Genomic DNA, 6367 nt, shown 5'->3' with positions numbered 1-6367 from the left:
AGTCCAATGTCTCTTCTGAGAATCAAGGCAACATTGACTATAAACTCCTGTACAAAAAAAAACAAAAACAAGCCGGGCGGTGGTGGTGCACGCCTTTAATCCCAGCACTAGGGAGGCAGAGGCAGGCGGATCTCTGTGAGTTCGAGACCAGCCTGGTCTACAGAGCTAGTTCCAGGACAGGCTCCAAAGCCACAGAGAAACCCTGTCTCGAAACACCCCCCCCCAAAAAAAAACCAACCCAAAATTTACATACTCCCAACATACAATAGGGCAATGTAAATGTTCCCATCCCAAACAAGAAGAATGGGGACAAAGGAAGAAATGCTTTGATTAAAGAAAGACCAAAACTTGAACAACAAATGCTAACTCCTAGCTCTATGTCTCGCCCTACTCGGCTACATGCTGTCATGATGTGACTTCTGATTCCAGCCATGTAGTCTTGCCACTTACAGTGCATATGCCTTTCCCTTCAGGCAGGATCAACTCATTTCCTGTTTTATTGGCTGGTTGTCCTGTGTCCCTGGCATTCCCAGCATTTCCAAGTTTCCATTTCAGCTTAGGCTTCACATCCACATGTCCTCTTGGGAACTGCTCTTAGGTTCCTGAATGTCACATGCTGCCTGGCCTTCAGGCCTTCCTTTGAAATAAGAGTTAGAAGTCTCTGTGACTTCATAACTCATGAATTTTGCATGTTCGCAAAACAAGCGATATGGACGATAGAATTGTCTGCCAGAATTCCAGTGGACCTCACTAGAGTTTCCTCTGAGCCCTGAGTGGCTAACCCTTGGGAAAAGCTCCCAAAGGCAGCTCAGTGTGAGCAGCAACCCCGAATGTCCCAGCTCAGAATCTTCTGTTTCATACCCATGAACCTACAGTAGGTGGGGTCTAAAGGTACCCTCAAAGTGTTTTTCCTTTTGTCTCAATGCAACTTCACTGATTTCTTTTTTAAAGGCCCTAGTTTCTTTCACAACAATGCCCCCTTGTCTGTAACTTCATCCTTTTTTTAGTCAAACTGCTAGTTTTTAAAAATACTTATTTGATTAGTTTGAGTGTGTGTCTGTGCGCGCGTGCGTGCGTGTGTGTGTGTGTGTGTGTGTGTGTGTGTGTGTGTGTGTGAATATCTCACTGTGCATGTGTGGAGCTCAGAGGACATCATGTGACAATAAGTTCTCTCTTTCCATTATGTGGGTCCTGAGAATTGCTCAAGTTTTTAGGCTTGGCAGCCAGCGCCTTTACCCAGTGAGCCATCCTGCCAGCCTCATACTGCAGTTTTAAAGACCTTTCTGTTCTTGGACTGGAGAGAGATTTTAGTAAGCACCCACCCATGTCCAGTAGCTCACAGCTGCCTGTAACTCCAGCTCTAGGTGATTTACCGCTCTCTTCTGGCTTCCGGAAGTCTCAAACGGAAGTCTCAAACTCACTCTACTGGCAAAGATGACCTTCAACCCTGGAATGTTGCCATTAAACCTGGGCATCTTCTAATTTGGTCTGATTGGTATTATTTGCATTGGCGGAGAGATTTGTTGGCCAGGAAGAATATTTAGCACCTAGTAGTGTGCTTTACTAGTGTCCTAGGCGTCCAAATCCAATCAAGCTGATAGTTAGAATAAAGATCAGGGTTTGGAGAGATGGCACAATGCTTAAGATCGCATAGTGGGGCTGGAAAGATGGCTCAGAGGTTAAGAGCATTGACAGTTTTTCTGAAGGTCCTGAGTTCAATTCCCAGCAACCACATGGTGGCTCACAACCATCTGTAATGGGGTCTGGTGCCCTCTTCTGGCCTGCAGGCATACACACAGATAGAATATTGTATATGTAAAAATAAATATTTAAAAAAGCTTTTAAAAAAGTTAAAAAAAAAGATGGCATACTGATCCAAGGTGGAAAGGTGGGGGTGTGGTAGCACACACGTCTTTCATCCCAGCGCTTGGGAAGCGAGAAGCAGGCAGATCTCTGAGTTCGAGGTCGGCCTGGTCTACATATTGACTTCCAGTACAGCTGGGGCTCTATGGAAAGACCCTGTCTCAAAGCAAACAAACTAAGCATACACTGCTCTTGCAGATGCCCTGAGTTCATTTTCCAGCACCCATGTTGGTTTGCTTACAACCACGTGATATTGCAGCTTCAGGGGCATCTGATACCCTCTTTTGGCCTCCACAGGTATCTCCATTCATGTATATATACCCATACCCAGACATGTACATATACACATAAGTAAAGTCTTTTTAAAAAGAAGTACTAGGCGCTGGAGAGAGGGGCTCAGCAGTTGAGAGCACTGGCTGCTCTTTCATAGGACCCAGGTTCAATTCCCAGCACCTACATGGTGGCTCAACCTGTCTGTAACTCCAGTTCCAGGGCATCTGACACCCTTACACAGACATACATGCAGCCAAAACACCAATGAACATAAAACAATAATTAAAAAATACAAGTACTAGCCAGACAATGGTGGCACATGCCTTTAATCCCAGCACTCATGAGGCAGAAGCAGGCGGGTCTCTGTGAGTTCCATGACAGTCAAGACTGTTACACAGAGAAACCCTATCTCGAAAAACAAAACCAAAAGTACTGATAATAGGTGCTTATTATCTCCCACATTTGAGAACCCACTTCAAAAGTCCACTAAAGTCCCTGGGTGCTGGTGGCTCACGCCTTTAATTCAGTACTTAGGAGGCAGAGGCAGGTGGATCTCAGTGAGTTCAAGGCCAGCCTAGTCTACAAAAGTGAGTTTCAGGCCAGCTAGGACTGAAACCTGTCTCAAAAAACAAACAAACAAACAAACAAACAAAACAAAAAACAAAAAAACCAAGTCTAATAAAGTCAAGAGAATTAGCGGGTGTGTGTAAAAACTGCACATAACTGCAGATGGAACAAGTAAGTAGTTCTCCGGACAGGGCCTCAGAGGGGCATTTTAGTTCTTTTTGTGTGTGTGTGTGTGAGAGGACAGAGAGAGGTGGTTTTTCAAGACGGTTTCTCCGTTTAGTCCTGGCTGTCCTGGAACTCAGTTTGTAGACCAGGCTGGCCTTGAACTCACAGAGATCCACCCGTGTCTGTCTCCCAAGTGCTGGGATTAAAGGTGTGTGCCACCACCGCCCTGAATGTTTTAGCTTTTGTAGAACAACAGGAACTTGGAGGTTGAACGATGAATGTCAGGTCCCAGGTGAACCGCCATCTGTGCTCAGGTCGGAGAGAGCCCTTAATCTCCTTGAGCCTGCTTCCTCATCTGTGAAATGAGGATCACGGCATTTCTTGATTATTTATACTTCATTTTTCTGCAGGTAGCACTTCCGACCTAATGTTCAGCATTCATACCTTAGAGAGCTGGGGCTGCTCACGATTCTGTCACCACGCCTGCGCTGCTCTGTTGTAGTTATAAACGCTGGATTATTTTTGCATGTCTCAAAAGGGAGGGAAACGGGTTAGATGGGGATCTGAGGGGAGGAGCCCATTGACAACTGGGAAAAGAAGTCACAAGACTCTCCAACAAAAAGTGATGTTGAACCTGGGGATATGGCTCAGTGGTAGAGCTATGCCCAAGAAAAATGAGTCCCCAAGTTCAGTCCCCAGTCCTGGAAGAAAAATGAAGTGACACCAGGCATGGTGGCCCACGCCTTTAATTGTAGCACCTGATAGGCAGAGGCAGAGGCAGGAGGCAGCCTGGTGAATATAGTGAGTTCAAAGCCAGCTGGAGCAACAAATGAAATAACAACAACAATGGCCCCGATATATGATGCCTCTCCTAAAACATAAAGAGGTTTCGGCTGAAAGAGAAGCTCTAGACCGAAGTCGAGTCCTTGTGCTTTTTCAGGCATAACCCGTGTGTTACATGAAGCATGGAAAACCCTGCTGGGTTTATAAGAAGAGTGGGCAGTGAGGGGACTGTGACTCAGGTGTTCTTGTCAGAAACGTGCATCTCTCTTACAGTTCCCATGAGAGGCAGAAAATGTGGGCATCGCCAAACTCCTTTTTCAAGTGGGAAATCTGAACCGCAGTGTGGGTAAGAAGTTTATCCGATTGTCTGGCTCCAAAGCCCAAGTTGTTGTTTTTTTTTTTTAACCAGATCCACTCTTGTGGGCCAGTCCCACTCCCATTTCTCCCACCAAAGAGTGGACAAGAAAAATCTCTCTGAGGTTCTCAGTAAAACCCAGAAAAGCCCACAAGCCCACCGAGACACAGTTCTGTCTCTGTGTGTTTGTAAAGTACATCCTCTGATCTCAGATGCATGTCTGTACGAGGAAATAAAGAAGTCCCCAGGCCTGCCATCTGGGAGTGGCCAGAGAACAACAGACTAAATAGGCCAGCCTTGTCCTTCTGGTTCCCAAACCTGAAGGGACTGTTTGATCTTGCACGGACTTTAGCTGGCTCAATGCATGATCCTTGCCAACATTTCAGGAATAGCTCACCAAATCCAAGTTCATAGCAGACTGGAGATGATCAAGGTGGGTGACTCTGTGAACACATTAAAATGACTTGGGAATAGGTAGGAAGCCACCTTGTCCACGAATCCCCGTGCATCCTGGGCAAGTTGTTAAAGCAGCGGCCATGAACTCTCAGTGCTTTAGTGGTAGAGATCAGACACTCTGGGGATGTATGGGGAAGGGGAGAGGAAAGGAGCCATGGCAGGCACAGAAGAGAAGCACTTTGCTTGTAGAGCGGGAAGCCTATGTTTTCAACCTCTTTGTGTAACAAGGAAGCAAGACCCGGGGCTCTTAGCTGGCCTCTTATTTCTCTGTTAAAGTGATAGGGAAACTAATGGATATAGATGTGTTTGCCCTTGAAAATCCCAAGTCGAGCCTCTTGGGCAACACTCACACCCTCCCCACCACACACACACCGATAGATATATAAGTTCTCTGATAACTCAAAGCCTCAAGACTCACCCCCTGAAACAAACACACCTATATATATATATACATACACACATATATATGTATATATTTATATATAAAGTTCTCTGACAAGTCTTCCTTATTTGCTTTGAAATCTGACTCAAGTTCTGATGATAAGTGTTGCTGACACTGATTGTCTTTTATGAGAAGATACATATGGTAATTTTTTAAGTCTTTAAAAAAAATCTATCAACAAGGCTCATGCAATAGCTCAGTCTGTGAACTTGCCGGTCTTGCAAGCCTGAGGACCTGAGCTTAATTCCCAGAACATACTTTTTAAGAAGAAAAGTCTATTGCAGTATCACACTTTTGTAACCTCAGCACTGGGCAGTTGGAGATGGAAGGATCCTGAGGGCTCCCTAACCTGGCAGTCTAGCTGAATCAGGGATGAGTCTGCTCAGAAACCGAACGGATGGTACCCCAAGATGACATCAAAGGTTGATCTCTGGCCTTTGTGAATACCTGCATATACATGAGAACACCTGTTCTACAGAGGGAGAGAGAGAGAGAGAGAGAGAACAATCAATAGCAAGATGCTAGACTTTATACATGACATATAAACTTAACCATACAAAGTCCACATTTGCATATATGAATATGTATTAAAACTAACAATCTACATGTCAGCAGTGATGATTTTTAGACACAGGACTATAGAGTATTTTTGACTTCTTTATTTTTTTTAAACATTTTTGGAGACAGGGTCAGGTTACATAGCCCAGGTGGACCTGGAATTTGCTACCCTGTTGCGTAAACCCTGCTATTAATGCTATTATAGACAGGTACTACCTTGTCCAACTTCCAAATTCTTTATAATAAGCCCTGAAGTGTCTTTGTAAGCAGAAGAAAGGTTACATAGAAAAAATCAAGTTGCCTTTGAAAGCAGCGGGTATCTCCATCGTAAATGTAGATGTTGAACAAGAAATTGACAATAGGGTTGGAGAGATGGGTCCGTGGTGTAGAGTACTGGTTACTCTTCCAGAAGACCCAGGTTCAATTCCCAGCACCTCATGGTGGATAACTACCATCTGTAGTCCCCTAAGCCCAAGGATGCTGCATGTGAGTGGTGCAGACACGTCTGCGAGTAAACTTCTATACATATAAAATAAAAGCAAATACATCTTAGAAAGAAATTGACTGGGTAGTGGTGGTGCACACCTTTAATCATAGCATTTGGGAGGCTGAGGCAGGTGGATCCCAGTGAATTAGAGACCAGCCTGGTCTACAAAGCAAGTTCCAGGACAGCCAGGACTGTTACACAGAGGAAACTCTGTCTCAAAAAACAAAAAGCAAAAAGAGAAAGAAGAAATAGAGAGGAGGGAAGCCGGGCGGTGGTGGCGCACGCCTTTAATCCCAGCACTTGGGAGGCAGAGTCAGGTGGATCTCTGTGAGTTCGAGACCAGCCTGGTCTACAAGAGCTAGTTCCAGGACAGGCTCCAAAGCCACAGAGAAACCCTGTCTCGAAAAACCAAAAGAGA

Source organism: Alexandromys fortis, unplaced genomic scaffold (genome assembly GCF_014885135.2).
Source record: "Alexandromys fortis isolate MF-2015 unplaced genomic scaffold, M_Fortis_MF-2015_v1.1 scaffold_30, whole genome shotgun sequence".
Classification (NCBI taxonomy): domain Eukaryota; kingdom Metazoa; phylum Chordata; class Mammalia; order Rodentia; family Cricetidae; genus Alexandromys; species Alexandromys fortis.
Note: the sequence above shows the minus strand (reverse complement) of the source record.